We start from the raw sequence: 18146 nt of genomic DNA on the forward strand, positions 1-18146 counted from the left end.
GTTCCTCAAATACACCAAGTTTATTCTTTTGCATTGCTGGTTCATGTGTCTGAATTCTGACTCCCCAGAGCGTCTCAGGATGAGCTCTTTCTTATCCTTCAGATATCAGCTCAAATGCTACCTTCTCGAAAAGATCTTCTCTTACCGTCCGATCTAAAATAATGCTCGCTCTCCAGACTCTCTAACCCTTAATCAATTTATCTTTTTTCATAGAACTTATGTATTTCATTAGTATCTGCTCTCCTGCACCACTATACTGCTATCTTGACCATATGGGATTTATGTAGCTTGTTCATAGACATATCCATAGGGCTTAGAGCGGCTCCTGGAATATTTACAGAAAGGATGGGTGAATGTATAAATGAATGAATGAAGGTGTCATCATTAAAATGTTAACAGTATAATATAAACATTGGAGCTTATTCCATTGCATTTTATAAGTGTGCTGTAACAAACACATTTCTTTTGGCATAAAAAATGACAGTAAAAGCCTTTGTAATAAACTGATGAAAAGTGTTACAAAGCCACTGGATGCTGGACAATGTGGACAATCAGTGGTATAAAAAAGTGTATTGTCTCACTGGTGAAGTGAATGTAATTTCCTCTAAATAAAGAGATTTAACTGCTTTGTAATATATATTCAGCGAATGTTCTAACACTTGATCCTGAGCTAACCAAGAGTATGATTTATCTCACAGATGGCAATGGATGGATAATACTCGTTATTTAATTCTACTCTTCTTGGCATTTGGCATAATGCCAAATTATAGCACTCCTGCGATGTATACTTTGGATACAAAATCTCTTTAGGGGACATAGTAGACGATATCTGAGGGGTACAAAGAGCCTCTTGCTTTAACTCTAACTCTGGACTGAGCATGGTGAGGTCACAAGTGTTTGCTCCAGGTGAAAGTTTCTCATTTCCCAACCTCATCTCAGGAGATTAAAGCACATATGATTAATCTTGTACCTTGGGAACCTGCATTTCTAAAAATTCATTCCAAGAGATTCTGCTGCCCTTGGTTGTGGAACACTGCCCAAAGTCAAGGATCCATTCCCTCATACAATGCAAGTTCTCCAGAGGGGAGTAACAGTGAACTACAGTCAGCTGTTAAAAATTTAAAAGATGAGATTTTCAGGTCTTTTCTAAATGGCAGCTTGCTGAAAGCAGAGTTTAAAGAGAAAAGAGTAAAGATTTTTGTAGCTGCTAAGGGCTGCCCAGAGAAAGAGTCTGTAACAAGAGAATTCTCAGGGCTGCCAGGGCTCAGATAACATAAGAAGACTGGGTATGACCAGTCTGCAAGAAGATGCAAAGGCACCGAAGAAGAGCAGTGCCCACCACATGATTTTTCCAAGATGTGCAATCACATTGGGGAAGAAAACTTCTATACACAAACAGACACACACTCAATTATAAAGAAAAATGAAGAAAAATATTACTACTTTGGAACATAGGCTTACAAGAGGCATAATCCCTAGACCCATGTTAGAGACTTATTTTAGGGATTTACGTAACTGAGGTGTGGAAAGATAAATGGTTTGGCATGAAACTCCAGCATCCTATCAGTGATGAGAAATGAAGCCTGAATCAGGGCTCTTAAGGACTCTGAGTCACCTGGCTATTAGCCTAAAGTGGAAGCAAGAAACTATTCTAGCTCTTCTTTCCCCTTAAACTTTAGGTTTAGTGAACCAGTTTACACCTACTGCTGATGAATCATCTTTCTAAATGACCCTGCTAAATCATATGCACTTAATTATAAAGATTTTAGTGCTCTGTTTTGTGTGTGGGTTGCAGATTACCATTTCCTGACCACATCCTCAGTAAAACCTTAAACTGTCATCAGACCACAAATAAAAGAGTGAATCTTTATCCCTCATAGCTGCAGAGAAAAAACAAATAAGTGATAAACTCATATGGCAAGATAAGACTCTGCTTCAGCCCTTTGCCTCTCTGGGTCCTTGCTCTACATGGCTGACTCAGACCTACTTCCAGGACTCTTTTGTACTGTTACTTTATCATCGCATCTTTGTGGATGAGAGTGTCAATGGAAATGGTGGAAACATCTTGTTAAAAAGTAAATAAGTTCAACACTGGGAAAAGATAATTACATAGAGGGAAATAACAGGTTTGTGTGGCCAGATGATGTGAAAGGCAAATTTTTCTTGTAAGTGATAACTTCATTGGCAAAGAAAGATGAGCAAAGCAACTTTCAGCATGCATCTCAGAATAAAACTACTTTTCCATATCATAGGGAATAAAAGTCATTAGTGTGGGATGTTAAATATTGGATACCTGAAACATTTGGCTAGCTTGAAAAAAGTATTACCTGTGTTAAAAAAATAATTACACTCCTTGGTATTTACCCAAGGAGTTCACAACTAATTTATGAACAAAAACCTGCAAACAGATGAGTACAGCAGCTTTATTCATAACTGCCAAAACTTGAAAGCAACCAAGATGTCCTTTATTTTCAGATGTACATCGTAATATATTTTGAATTCTGTGTAGATTACATCATGTTCACCACCAGAAAACTAATTATAGTCCTTCCTCTTACATGTGAGCCTAATTACCCCTTTTGCCCTCCCCCGGCCTCCCTTTCCCTATGGTAATCACCAATCCAATCTCCAATGCTATGTGATTGTTTGTTTTTGTTTTTATCTTCCACTTATGAGTGAGATCATGTGGTATTTGACTTTCTCCCTCTGACTTATTGCACTCAGCAAAATACCTTCAAGGTCCATCCATGTTGTCACAAATGGCCAGATTTCATCATTTCTTATGGCTGAGTAGTAGTCCATCATGTATAAATACCACATCTTCTTAATCCATTCATCCCTTGATGGGCACCTAGGTTGCTTCCAAGTCTTGGCTATTGTATATAATGCTGCAATAAACATAGGGCAGCAAGTATCTTTATGCCTTTGTATTTTCAAGTTCTTTGGATAAATACCCACTAGTGGGATACCTGGATCATCCTTAATTTTCTGAGGATACTCCATATTGGCTGCACCAGTTTGCACTCCCACCAGCAGTGTACAAGGGTTCCCTTCTCTCCACATCCCCTCCAACATTTGTTGTTTCCTGTCTTGTTAATTATAGCCATTCTGACTGGAGTGAGGTAACACCTCATTGTAGTTTTGATTTGCATTTCCCTGATAGCTAATGATGTTGAGCATCTTTTCATATGCCTGATGACCATCCATATATCTTCTTTGGAGTAATCTCTGTTCAGACCTTTTGCCCACTTTTTAATTGGATTGTTGGATTTTTGTTGTTGAGCTGTATGAGTTCTTTGTATATTTTGGATATTAACCCCTTATCTGATATGTGGTTTGCAAATACCTTCTCCCAATTGTTAGGTTGTCTTTTCGTTTTGTTGATGGTTTCCTTTGCTGTGCAGAAGCTTTTTAGTTTGATGTAGTCCCATTTGTTCATTTTTTCTTTTGTTTCCCTTGCCCGGTCAGACATGGGACTTGAAAATATGCTGCTCAGACCAATGTCAAAGAGCATACTGCTTACGCTTTCTTCTAGAAGTTTCATGATTTCGGATCTTACATTCAAGTCTTTAATCCATTTTGAGTTGATTTTTGTGCATGTTGTAAGGGAATGGTCTGTTTTCATTCTTTTGCATGTGGCTGTCCAGTTTTCCCAACACCATTTATTGAAGAGATTCTCCTTTCTCCATCGTATGCTCTTGGCTCCCTTGTCAAATATTAGCTGTCCATAAATGTGTGGGTTTACTTCTGGGATCTCAATTCTGTTCCATTGATCTGTCTATTTGTTTTTGTGACAGTACCATGCTGTTTTGTTTACTATGGCTTTGTAGTATATTTTGAAATCAGGGAATGTGATACCTCCAGCTTTGTTCTTTTTTCTCAGGAATCCTTTGGTTGTTCCAGGTCTTTTGTTGTTCCTTATAAATTTTAGGATTCTTTGTTCTATTTCTGTGAAAAATGGTTGTTGGAACTTTGATAGGGATTGCATTGAATCTATACATTACTTTAGGAAGTACGAACATTTTAACGATGTTAATTCTTCCAATCCAAGAGCACAGAATATCTTTCCATTTCTTTGTGTCTTCTTCGATTTCTTTCAACAATGTTTTGTAATTTTCAGTGTACAGATCTTTCACCTCTTTGATTAAGTTTATTCCTAGGTATTTTATTCTTTTTGTTACAATTGTAAATGGGATTGTATTCTTAATTTCTCTTTCGGCTACTTCGTTGCTAGTGTATAGAAATGCAACCAATTTTTGTACGTTGATTTTGTATCCCGTGACTTGACTGTATTCCTTTATTGTTTCTAAAAGTTTTTAGTGGAATATTTAGGGTTTTCTAGATATAAAATCATGTCGTCTGCAAAGACTGACAGTTTTACTTCTTCTTTTCCGATGTGGATCCCTTTTATTTCTTTTTCTTGCCTGATTGCTCTGACTAGGACTTCCAATACTATGTTAAATAAGAGTGGTGACAGTGGGCATCCTTGTCTGGTTCATGTTCTTAGAGGGGTAGCTTTCAGTTTTTCTCCATTGAGAATGATATTTGCTGTGGGTTTGTCATATATGGCCTTTATTATGTTGAGGTATTTTCCTTCTATACCCATTTTATTTAGAGTTTTTATCGTAAAAGGATGCTGTATCTTGTCAAATGCTTTCTCTGCATCTATTAAGATGATCATGTGATTTTCATTCTTCATTTTGTTAATGTGGTGTATCACATTGATAGATTTGTGGATGTTGAACCATCCCTGCATCCCTGGAATGAAACCCACTTGATCATGCTGTATGATGTTTTTAATGTATTTTTGTATTCGATTTGCTAGTATTTTGTTAAGGATTTTTGCATCGATGTTCATCAGTGATATTGGCCTGTAATTTTCTTTTTTTGCCTTGTCCTTGTCTGGTTTTGGTATCAGGATAATGTTGGGTTCGTAGAATGAGTTAGGAAGCCTCCCCTCCTCTTCCATTTTTTGGAAGAGTTTGAGGAGGATAGGGATTAAGTCTTCTTTGAATGTTTGGTAGAATTCACCAGGGAAGCCATCTGGTCTGGGACTTTTATTTTTTGGGAGGTTTTTGTTTGAGGTTTCGATCTCCTTACTGGTGATCGGTCTGTTCAAATTTTCTACTTCTTCTTGGTCCAGTTTTGGAAGGTTATATGTTTCTAAGAATTTATCCATTTCTTCCAGATTATCCAATTTGTTGGTGTATAGATTTTCATAGTATTCTCTTATTATCTTTTGTATGTATGAGGTGTCCATTGTAATCTTTCCTCTTTCATTTCTGATTTTATTTATTTGAGCCTTCTCGCTTTTTTTCTTGGTGAGTCTAGCTAAGAGTTTGTCAATTTTGTGTATCTTTTCAAAGAACCAGCCAAGATGTCCTTTAGTAGATGATTGGATAAATAAATTGTGGTGCATCCAGACAATGGAATACTATTCAGCACTGAAAAGAAATGAACTATCAAACCATGAAAAGAAAGGGTGGAAACTTAAAAGAATGTTACTAGTGAAAGAAGTTAACCTGAAACGGCTACATTCCTTAGGATTCCAACTATACGACATTCTGCACAAGGAAAAACCATGGAGACAGTAAAAAGATCAGTGATTCCCAGCAGTCAGGGGCAAGGGAGGGATGAATAGGTGCAGCACGGAGTATTTTTAGAGCAGTGAAAACACCTCATATGATACTATAAGGATGGATGCATATCTTTATACATTTTTCCAAATTCACAGAATGTACAACCCCAAGAATGAACTGTAATGTAAGCTATGGACTTTGGATGACAATGATGAGTCAATGTAGGTTCAATTGTAACAAATGTACCACTCTGCTTGGGGATGTTGGTAATGAGGGAGGCTGCGCATGTATGGGGCAGGGGGCTAATGGGAAATCTCTGTACCTTCAGTTCAATTTTGCATTGAACCTAAGACTGTTCTAAAAAATAAAATCTTAATAAAAAAATTGGTGTCCATAAATTTTACTATTTACCCATAAACCACGAAATCACATGAAATATGTCAAATTTGTAATTATTTCATTGTACATGTTACAAAATTGTAATATTGAGTTAATTTAATGGGAAAAATTCCATTTTTATGCCATTTCTTGTTCAAGAAAGTTTTTCACCTGGCTTAGCACATATTTTTAAAAAGCCTTTTTATTGAAGAAAAATCTAAATTTTTTTCTTCCCACTTAGCTATAGCATAAATGTCCATGTAGACTTTTAATAGCAAGCACAAACATTTCTTAATTGTGGGAAGGGAGTGTATGAAGTTACAAGCCAATAGAGCCCACTTCACGTTATTTATGTGAAAAGAAGCAAAATAAAACATTAAAAATCTAATTTCATTTGTTACACAACAGAATATAAAAAGTAGAGCTTTCCTTCTAGAGAAGCTTAGTTTTTGAAGTGCTCTCAAATTTATTTTATCCTAATTTTTATTATTTAATTATTACATGTTTTTCAGAAAGCAGTGTGTGTTAATTGTGGAAAGATTTAAGAATACGGAGACAGAGAGAAAAATTCCTCTACCTCATCAACTCTAAGATTCCATTGTCTGATGTAGCACTTGTATGATCCAAACTCTAAGTGTTGGATATTTCTCCTCTAACTGTTAGCTTTTATAACGAATGTTGCAATAAACATTTTTGTTCAACTACTGCTCGATACTTGTCTGAGTGGTCCATATTCTACCACCATCTAGTGCCATTAGCAATGGTTATGAACGCTGCTTCCTGTTAGATATCACATTTCTCAATGGACTAGTCAATAAATACCTATCAACTTTTGTAATAATTTCTGACTATTTAATTGGTAGTAAAAGTGGACTCTTTTCCTCATATACTTAATGCCTATTTGAATTTCTTAGCTATTAATCTACTTGTTCATCTATTAGCCTGTTTTTAAAATACTGATGATATTTATTGAACTTCAGGTACATTGAATTGTGTTAATTGTACTCATTAGTGGTATGGCGCATTATTATCGTTGGTCTCTGCAAAATCCTGTTTTGTTCCCTTGTTTTTGTTTTATATTTATTCATATATTCCATTTCCCTTGTTCCATTTCTCATCTCCTCCTACATAGATATCCATTCTAAAGTACTTAATGCACTTTTTTTGTTTGTATGTGTTTCTGTATGTATGTTGTCCTTTTGTGCACATGTGAACTTTGTTTACATAAATTTTATATTACATGAGACATCTCATTCTATGTTATAATTTTCTCATTAATCATCTTTTTTTCTTTAAGAAAAAGAATCCACAGATTCCATAGAAGCTCATCCCAATCCACTAGACATATACCATTTGTCTATGTCATTTATTTTATTATAGTCATAACTATCATGAATTTGGAATTAATTTTGTTAAAAAGAGGAGGTATGAATTTCACTAAACTTAATCCTTTTAAAAAGTTTAATCAATACATCAGCCCTGTTATTGACCAGAGACTTATTTTTCCACAGACTTGAAATGATAAACTACTCAATTCTACTTGAATCTGTTTCTGGACTTGCTATTAACTTTCATTGATCATTTCATCCAATCGTGCATATCAAAGACTTTTCATTAAATGCAGAATTATAGTATGGGTTTTTTGTCTGGTTGATCAGGATAACTTTTTCTTTACTATTATTATTATTATTATTGTTATCTTTTGCTTGAGGAAGATTGTCGCTGAGCCAGTCTTCCTTTATTTTGTATGTGGGATACCGCCACAGCATGGCTTGATAAGCAGTGTGTAGGTCTGCACCTGGGATCTAAACCAGCGAACCCCAGGCTGCCAAAGGGGAGCATGCGAACTTAACCACTATACCACCAGGCCAGCCTTTCTTTATTATTTTTAAGTTTAGAAATAACTGCTTATTGTTTTAAAAAATAAAATTAGAATGTGTATAGGAAAAAATTAATACTCCTAATTTCTCACTTTCTAGAAGTTACCAGTTGTTAGCATTTGTATGTCTACCCTGTGATATTTTTCCTGTCTTATTTAACATATATACTTTTCTGTAATTTTTAGAAAAAGTGGGCTTTTAATATATGTGTTATTCTACAACTTGCTTTCTTCATTGTGCAATACATCATGGACACATTTTAAGTATAAAGAGACTTTTTATCTGTTATGGTAGGCTGGGTTATGCTTCAGTAATAGATAATAAACTATTCCCAAGTTTCAGTGTTTTAAAACAATAAAAGTTTATTTTTTGTTCAACTCCATATTTATTGAAATTGCCTGGGTCTCTGCTCTTATTCTTATTCTACCTTATTCTTGCTCAGTTTGTTGGAGCAAGTTATACCTACGCTGGAGGGAAAGAAAACACAAATTGTGCATGGGCTTCAGTCCAGCACGGCAGCTCTCATTTCAATGACCAAACCAAGTCACCTTGTCATGCCTAACTGAGAAGTGTGAAGTGTACTACATGCCAAGAAGGGGGAGAAATGGCATAGTTTTGAACCATTCTAATAACTACCACAAAACATACTATATTCCATACACAAATATAATGTCATTTTTTCAGATTCCTTATTGATAAACATTCAGAATGTTCTCTTTTTCCCTTTGACACACAATACTGTGAGAAATACAAATTATTAAAAATATTTTTGTGTAAAATATATTTTTGGATTAATATTTTTATGTGTCTAAGGTGAATTTTTAAAAGTTATATTGCTCGATCAAATAATTGTTACCAAATTTCTTTGCAGAAAGATTAAGGTAATTTACCATCCAGTATCAATATATGAGCATGGTCATTTCCATACATCTATGCCAACATTAAATATTATCAATCTTTTGATGTTTATTTTTTTTTTGCTTTAAATGAACACATTTTTAGTACTAGTAAGATATAGCAAGGTAGAGATACATTCACAAATTTATTAAACGTTTGTGTTTCTTATTCTGCTACTTGCTTAATTTAAAATTACTATTAAAACACAAATTTATTTTGAAGCCATAAAGCCATGTACCTAAATGTGTATCATATCTATCAAAAACTCTTGTGAACTTAGTCTTCAGGATACGCTTTGAACTTGGCATTGATCTCCATCTCCAGTGACACCTCTTTTGTCTACACCATGTGTCTGTGACAATCTCTTACTTGATCTCCCTGCTCCCAGTCCTTCATACCACAATCCAACTTCCACAAAGAAGAAAACTGAAGATAAATCACATAAAACCACTGTCCTGCCTAAAATATTTAAGTAGCTCCCCCAAAGCACTTGGAGTAGACTCCACACACTTTGCCCATGTCCTGGTGATAACTGCATGTGTGACCTGACCTCTGCCTCTGTCAAGTTGCCTCCAGATACTGGAGCCATTTTTTCTCTAATTCACTCCAGCCTTTTTTGATTTCTTTGAGTTCTTAAAATAATGGAAAATAAAATAAAGCTTGATTGCCTGAGACTTTGCACATGCTGTTTCAGCTATCTTGAACAATCTTCTTTCCATGTGTCAGATGACTGGCTCGTATTATTCTTCTGTTCTCAGCTCAATGGTCACTGCTTCTGTGAGGCCTTCTGAAATCATACTCTGTAATAGGTCCTCCTCTGTAATATTCTCCTCAGGCACTCTTGTTATTTCGTAATTCTTATACAGCCTGTAATAATTTTGTTTACTTGTTGATTTACTCCTTTTTAGACTGAAAACAGTTTATTTCACTAAAATCTAGGTTTTATAAGGGCAGACGTCTATGTTATTCACAGATGCATTTCTAGAGTCTTTATCAGTGCTGGACACAAAGTAAATTCTCAATAAATACTTGTGGAGTAAGTGAATTAAGGCCTAAGAAGGCACTTTATAAATATTAGGGTATCAGCTATCTAGATGTTCATCATTTGTTGCCATTTTTCTTCTTCCTCCATCATTTTATATGTTTTATTTTGCTAAATTACTTTAATGTATGTTGTCAAATTTGTGAATTTTCCCTTCATGCTTACCCACTCTGATTATAAATATAATCTCCTATATTTAAATCTTTAGACAGTAATTACTTAATGTCTTCTGTGAGATAGAGAATTTTTTTAACCAAATGGATGAGAAATTTCCCCTATACAACCTATTAAGTAGTCCATCATTACCATGCTCATAGGAAAGATCGCTCTTGACATAAACTAACACACACACATACACACACACCAATGAGGGGAGATTTTCACAACATTATATGAAGCCATATTTATTAAAATATAAGGCTATATTAATTAAAACTCTGATTATTATTTCTTCAGTTATGTTTAAAATATTGGATTATACTGTGTGTGTGTGTGTGTGTGTGTATTTACATGTGTGTGTGTTTAAATTCTTTTAGTTTTCTTTGGGAATTAATTTTTGGTTTTGTTAAGTTGCCTAAACTTTCAGAATATGGTTTTCTTCTGTGGTTTATTTTTGTTAATCTCTTTAAACATTTGAAACACTTTCTTTAAGGTCTCTTTCACATTGGTCTATTTTCTCTAATTTTTAGGTGCAAATTCTTCTTTTGATTGATCTGGTGAGCTCTCCTTCATGAGAGATTTTCTCCCAAGACTTGCAATTGCGAAGTGTGGCTTCAACTTCAGCAGGAGCTGTTTGCCATGGGAGCTACGGCAGGTCCTAGGTCATGGATGCCCAGGGCAAGCTTCTATCAGCTTTTGTGGAAGACCTATGGACTTTATCTGTATGAGATTAGTTTGCTTTTATGTTTCTAAAAGATCTTAGATTTAGAGAAAACCTGCAAGAATAATGTAGAGTGTTTCTGTATACCTTTTACATAGCTTCTCCTAATATTAAAGTCTTAGTAACCATAATAAAATTAGTAAAACCATAAATTAACTGTCATACAGTACTGTTAACTGAACTATAGATTTTATTTGGATTTCACCAGCTTTTCTACTAATGTGTTTTGCTGTTGTTGCTCCTGGCTCCTATTCAGAATTCCACATTACATTTAGTTGTTAGGTGTCCTTACTTTCTTCCAATCTCTGACAATTCTTCAGTCTTCCTTATCTTTTATGTCCCTGACACTTCTGAAAAGTACAGATCAGTTATTTTGCAGAAAGTCTTTCTATCAAGGTTTTCCTGATATTTCCTCATGTTTATATTGACGTTATGTATTTTTGAAAAGAAAATCACAGAAGTGATGCTGTTCCATTGTCAGTGCTACATATCAGGAGTTATGTGATGTCAATAGGTCTCATTATTGGTGATGTTATGTTTGATCATTTGGTTAAAGTGGTGTCTGGTTAAGGTGTGTTTGCTAGTCAGGTCTCCTCATTGTAATGTTACTGTATTTTCTTATGTATTTACAGATACAAATGTACAGGTATGTTTGTATCTGTAAGTAAATAAGAAATTCTTGGGGGAAAACGTCTGATATGAAAATATCTGTGTTCCCTTAAACTCTTGCCCACTAATGTTAGCATGCAACAGTAGATCTTGCCTGCATAAATTACTGCTGTGGCATTCTAATGATTTTTTTTATTTAATTCCTTTCACATTTAATATTTATAATTTTTATGTAAGGGAGAGCTGTCCCTTTTCCCTTATTTATCCTATCATTTATTTATGTTACTATAGACTCATGGCTGTTTATTTTATTCTAGAGATTATGTTATCGTTTATTTCAAGATTCAAATTGTTTCATTTTTGGCCTTGGAGTGTTTTAGATTGGCTCCTGTGCCTTTTAGATATACCTTAATCTTTCTTTTAAAACTTTTTGCCACCACAAGATGCTTCAGGTTCATCTGATACTTTCCCTGCCTTAGTTTTAGGCTTAACCAATTCTTCTCTGGTTCCTTTTATAAGAGAATGTGATTTAGAAATCAAGATCTGTGCTGTAAGAGTGCTGATTGCTATTGGGGTGTCATTGTTTCTAGGCCTTTTCAGCGGGAAGCGCTAGGAACTATGTATACATATATTAACCCATACACATATACACACACACATCATCTAGGAGATATATATATATATATATACACACATATGTATGTATAAATAATATATCTAGATGTTTGCTTGAAATTTATAAGCAAAGGTTAGAGATAAATTAGATAGTCCCAAGTTTCTCTCAAGAGCAATTAGTCCCAGGTTTATGATAAGTTACTATAAACCTTTTTTTTTTTCAGTTGGGGAAATCCCTCTTTTACTCATATGTTTCTTAATTAGATCCGAAACAGTTTAACCAACTTCACTGGAAGAGATATTAATAAGGGATTCATTTCTATTTTGTATTCTCCAACTGTGTTTTCCTATCACAAAGACAGTGGAGCAGCTAATTGGTCTGGGGAATTTATTCTCGATTGGCCCTTAAGGACGAGACTGTTGGACCCTTGCTCGGTTATTAAGTCCTCAAATAAAAAGAGTTCAGAACCTGTGCTGACAGTAAAGACCCACTGCCATTCTAGACCCTTCTCAATTGCAGTCTGCGGTGAAGGAGTTTCATCTGGGACATCCATCAGGTATTTTGAATTTCTGCACACGCTATTTAAAGAGATTAACATTTAGTGAATTAAGATTTTTTTGTGTGCTCCAAGATCCATATATAAAAAGAAGGAATAAAAGATAAACTTTCATTCTCACACATTTATAAGTGTTTATTTTCTTTTATATTATTATTTAGCAAACATCTCTTTTGAGGGTTATTAACTATTGATTCATTGAATGAATCTCTTGATGGTGCCATTCTTCTGTCTAGCACTGAAAGCACCTGTAGCTCTCTAGCACCACATCTTACATATCAGTGCATTAGGTCCCTGAAACTTTTCACTCTATCACTCTTTTGCGCTTTTCCATATCCAGCTCCCTATCCATAAAGTGCCCTTTCCCTTCACTGTCTGTGACCAACCTCCCATCCTTCAGGTCCCGGTTCCATAACTTTCCAGACAGTTATTTGTTCTCCATGCTCCTGTCCTGCTTTATAGTTACTGTATTGTAATACTCACTGTGTTCATCATTCTATTTCTCCATGATGTACTGAAATTTGAGCTCCCTGAAAGCAGAGAGTTCATCTTAATCATGTTTGTATCTTCAGTGCCAAAGCCAGTGTAACTCAGCACTGAGCAAAGCCTGAGTTCTTATGGGGCTGGATTGAAGGGAGGCCATAGACAGCAGTTTCTGAACACTTGATTATTGATCCTTTCTCTGTCCTTAATGATGAGTTAAGGTTGAGGCATTTCCATTTTTCTTTTGGCATTTTCCCCCAGAAGTTGTGCCACTCTACTTCTTAGAAATAGAGTCCTTAGCCACTTACAATGCTGACTACATGGACTATTCATATTCTTCCTTCTATTTGCCCTTAGTCGTGGCCCTGTAAGAAAGCTGCTGTGTGGAAGCCGGTTGGAAACCAACTGTGTCTTCTCTCTCCCTTCTTCCTTTAACATGTCCAGTGGTTAATAGTGGCATGGGACATCTCTCTCTCTCTCCTTCATCTCTTCTTCTCTCAAGTGACAGGTGGGCACAAGAGAAAAAATGCTAAAATACAAGAGCGGAAGGCAAAATCATTTCAAAGTAAGATCAATTGGCACCATCCAAATTGGTGTAGCATTATCCAAGAGTATATCAACTGGGACCCAGCAGACTTCGTTGTGGGGTGGGGAGAGGTGAGGCAGATGCTCCAGGTGCAGTCATTAAGGACCAGGAGATATACAGGCTGCAGGCTTGGAAAGACTAGAACAGGAGTTTATACATATGTTAAGACACTCTCTCACTTTTAGTCTATATTTATCAAAGTTTTGCTTGACAATTATGTTCATTATAATTACTAGAGGTATTAGTTTTTGGGTGGTGAACGTGATGTAATCTACACAGAATTCGAAATATATTACGACATACATCTTAAAGATAAAATAAATAATTACTAGAGGTGCTTTCAAAAATCTAGAGCCTTTGGGAAGGGGTCAACATTTTAAAAAACATAGCTGACAGATAATCCTTGTATCTACACAAGTCTTAAAAGCATTGCAGTCTAATCTCCCACTTGGCTTTTTTTTTTTTGTTTTTAATGCAAAGGGCAGTTCCCAGATTGCCTTAAATATTTGTAAGAAAATACTTTCCCTCTCCCAGATGGCATGGATTTTTATAGTTCTAACCTCCTATTTCTTGCTTTTTTAATTTTGATGGATTTTTCAATTTCTGCAATAGTGTACTAGGTCTTTCCTTTTGCTTCTTTAGTTTTGGAAACAAACAAAAGTGTTGGTGGAGAGATTTCCTGAAGTTGTAGTGACAAGGTGACTTTCTTGTCTTTATTCTTACCCACTCCTATTTCAAAACAAAATAAGTAATTATATTATTGTATTGCTTTTACAAAATCCTTTGGCTAGCAGTTAGATGTTTTTGTTCAAAGCTATTCATATCACCAACTGCAAGGGAAACATGAGAAATAGTTTGTGTAAATACTGTGTCAGGAGAGTAATCAACCAATGCCCTGTTTTTAGCATTCTAAATCATCAAAAGACAAAAACTAGATCTTATTTGTTTGTTCCCTGCCCACTGCACAGTGATTGTCATGTAGTTTATTAGCAATAACGTCAATAGTGTTTGATGGAATAAACGAATGTGATGCTAGGAAAGTCAAGGCATTTATTTATTTACGTTTTGGTACTTGAGTTTTTACATCAATCAACTACAACTCCATAGATACTACATAAAGGCTTTTTTTTTTTTTTTTTTTTTGAGACAGGGAGACCTTTGTTTAAGATCCCAAGGATTAAACTCCAGAGTTACGGGAAATGTTTGTTCTCTTTCCTCTCAATCAGGAAGACAGTAAATCGAAAATCGTTTAGGGAACCTGCTCTGAGGGCCAGGGGCCCAATAGCGTCATTGCTCTTGATAATCCAATTATGGCAGGTGGCAAATCAAGCAAATCTCCCAGAACTGCTGAGAGCTCCACAGTTACAAAGAGATGTTAGGCAAGGGAGATTTCCAAGGAAATTTATTTGAGTGCCAGTTATATTGCTATGCAAACAAACACCTTCCTACGTTATTACCATGTCTAATCATTAACATTATAGGTATCAACTTTCCAGTTCTTCACACCTCACTCAGTCCAGGGATCAAAGAAGTGGGAGTTGACCTTCTCTTTTTTATTGACCAATCTTTGCCTAGGGAATTTTGTCCCCAGGGTGGCTTTGTCTCTCAAAACTTATATTTTCCTTTCTACTGACTCTTCTCAGACAACGAAACTGCAGAAATTACTTCCATCTAAAATAAACAATAAAAGCCAAACAAACAGGCTGACAAATCTTCCCTAATGTTGCTGCCTCTTCTGGCATTGCCCTGTTTCCCCTCTTTCTTTCACCAATAAATTATTATCAGAGGAGAGCATATTCCTCTCCTATTCTCTCCTTATTTTTTTCTTTTGACATTTTCAATCTGGGTTTAACCCACTCTTACCCCTAAAACTTGTCTCTAAGTACTAGATCCAGTGAGCCCCTCCTCAGCCTTCATCCTTTTTAAGCATGTATTTCAGCCTATGACACTGTGGTCCATTTCTTCTGGGGTAGACTGTTACAATAATGGCACCCCATGACTCATGCTTCCTTCCACTCTCAAGTGTGTATGATCCTTTTCTGCATTCCATGGGCACTTGGCCAATGGAGCCAACAGATACTTGAAAGGGACTTGCTGAAGGGAAATTGCTCTCTGTTGATGCTCTTACAACATTAAAAAACACATCACAGGGCCAGCCTCGTTGGCCTAGTGGTTAAGTTTGGTGTGCTCTGCTTCTGCTGTCTACGTTCAGTTCCTAGGTGCGGACCTACGCCACTTGTCTGTATGTGAGCCATGCTGTGGCAGTGGCTCACACACGAAAAAAGAAAGATTAACAATAAAGATTAACATCTGTTAGCTCAGGACAGATGTTCCTCAGCAAAACAAATAAACAAATGAAAAAGCCACAACACAACAAACAAACAGACCAGGCTAGCTCCTGGAAGATGAGAGAGCAGAAAGAGAGAGAGACCCCTCATCTTAGATGTTCTGACCTAGGACTACATGCCTGAGTGAGCGGTGACAATCCTTCCCAACTGAGTGCAGCCCCAAGTTCTGACCCATAGAATCATGAACAAATAAATGGCTGTTAGTTGAAGCAACTAAGTTAGGGGAAATTTGTTTCCCAGAATAGATAACACCATTCCTCTTGACACTTAATTTCCTTAGCTTAATTTCCTATTAGTTCATGATCCTGGTTCTTCCTTTCACTCTTTCAATGAACTCTCTCCTCTTTTTTGCTTTTTTCCACATGTAGTAGGAAGTAGGATGCATTATCTTTAGTGAGGCTAGGTCTCAAAGTAGAAACACAAAGAACATCAGTGTCCAGGCAGTTCTTTATTTCTACCATCCCTGTGGAAAAGTGCAAGTGACTAATGGCTTTTAGGTCGTAAGAAAACCACTCTTCTTTGAGTCCAAAGCTTGTAGTCGGAATGGTGGTTGCCATTATCTGCATGCTGTTTATGAACATGAGGCTCTCCTAATATTCCTTTGGAGGAATCCCAAAGGTTTTAATGTATCATCTGTATGAATTATTTACACTCTATACTGTATTAACAGAAATTGAATTATTTGGTTTTTGATTTCCCACATCTATTTTACATCATTTGTTGCTACAAAAGTGGCAAATGTACAAATACTCTGTGCATAATCAAAGATTATTTATACAGCCACAGTGAGTCACTATATAGCACACTTAAATGCTTATGCAATCTTTATTGTTATTTCTGTGCAATAGTAAAAGCCAGGGCTTTGTATATTAAATAATGGCTTAGTGTGACCATATACTTGACCAACAAGATATTTAATTAAACAGGAAGAATATTTCATCCCACTGAGAGTGCACTCTCACATTTCTGACTTTATGGAATCAGAAGACAAAACTAAATAACATTCTTGCAAGTAGACCTGCCTATATATTTTTTCAGATATAAAGTGAAGTTCTACTCCTATGTAAGCATCGGATTTTCTTGCTGGTTATTCCAGTTAGCATTTCTTCCTGACATTATCGTATGGTGGGTATAAGCCATGGAAGGACTGCTTTTTGATTGGCTTACATGAAAATATTCCATGATCATTATAAAAGTACTAAATGCAGCATGGTATGCCCAGATCTTTAGTATTTCCCTTAGTTTATTAAGTACTGGCTAAGATTTTGAGTTATTCTTCCAATAAGTAAAACATAGTAAGTATTTATTAAATTATAGCATGTAAGAACATGTTCATATTAATAAGAAAATCATTGTTCTTTTAACTTATCTCTAATACATGCCTACATACAGGATAGCAGAACATGTTTTAGCTGGTATTGCATAGGTCATAGTAAATCCAATAATTTTTTTAAAATGTCATTGAATAGCAAGTTTATTTAATTTACTGTGAGTTATTGTGACACATTTGGGAAAAGATATTTTGCGGAGTTTTCTTCTATGTCCTGAATTTTTAATGCCCTGCACATGAAGTCATTCGGAGAGAAGTAGCTGGATCGTATTCATCATAACCCAAAAATAATGCAAATGTTTAATAGCATGAAATATATCTTATTTCACCAAATCAGAATTACGGGAATGAGACTGTGTTTGTTTATGAGTCTTCTGGACTTCAACCTTTGCATGTTTTTGTTTCCTTCCTTTTCTCCAACAAAAGCAAACTTAAGTCACATATCAAGGTCTTTCCCTGTCACCCATGGCTATTACTGGACGTGTGGTTCCTATTTTCACTGAATTTCTTACTTGCTAGGGCTGCTTGTTTTCTTCATTGTAGGCCTGACCTGAATAATTTAACTTTTCTAGAATAATTTTTTGTAGTTATTTTTATCTTATCTGCTTGTTTTCTTTGTCTAATTTCAATATAAACAGTTGGAAGTGATACTAGACATAAAGCTCACATTGGCCAACTGCATAATTGAATATACGAAGTGAAGCCTGTAAGTCTGGTTAGCTGTCAAGAATTTAGATTATTGTCTTCAATGGTGATCATGGGAACATGCCAGCCTTCATGTTTGAGCATGGTCTGAACCATTATAATAAGAAATGGCCTTTGGATTGATAATCTAGTAACAGAAATAGATTCGAATCTGTTCAAATGTATTCTGTTGTCCAATATTCCTCTTAACCGATGGTAGGGCTGTCAAAGTTCCTCCACTTATTCTAAGAGATCATGATTGCAAAGGGTGTTTACAA

Source organism: Equus przewalskii, chromosome 1 (assembly GCF_037783145.1).
Source record: "Equus przewalskii isolate Varuska chromosome 1, EquPr2, whole genome shotgun sequence".
Classification (NCBI taxonomy): domain Eukaryota; kingdom Metazoa; phylum Chordata; class Mammalia; order Perissodactyla; family Equidae; genus Equus; species Equus przewalskii.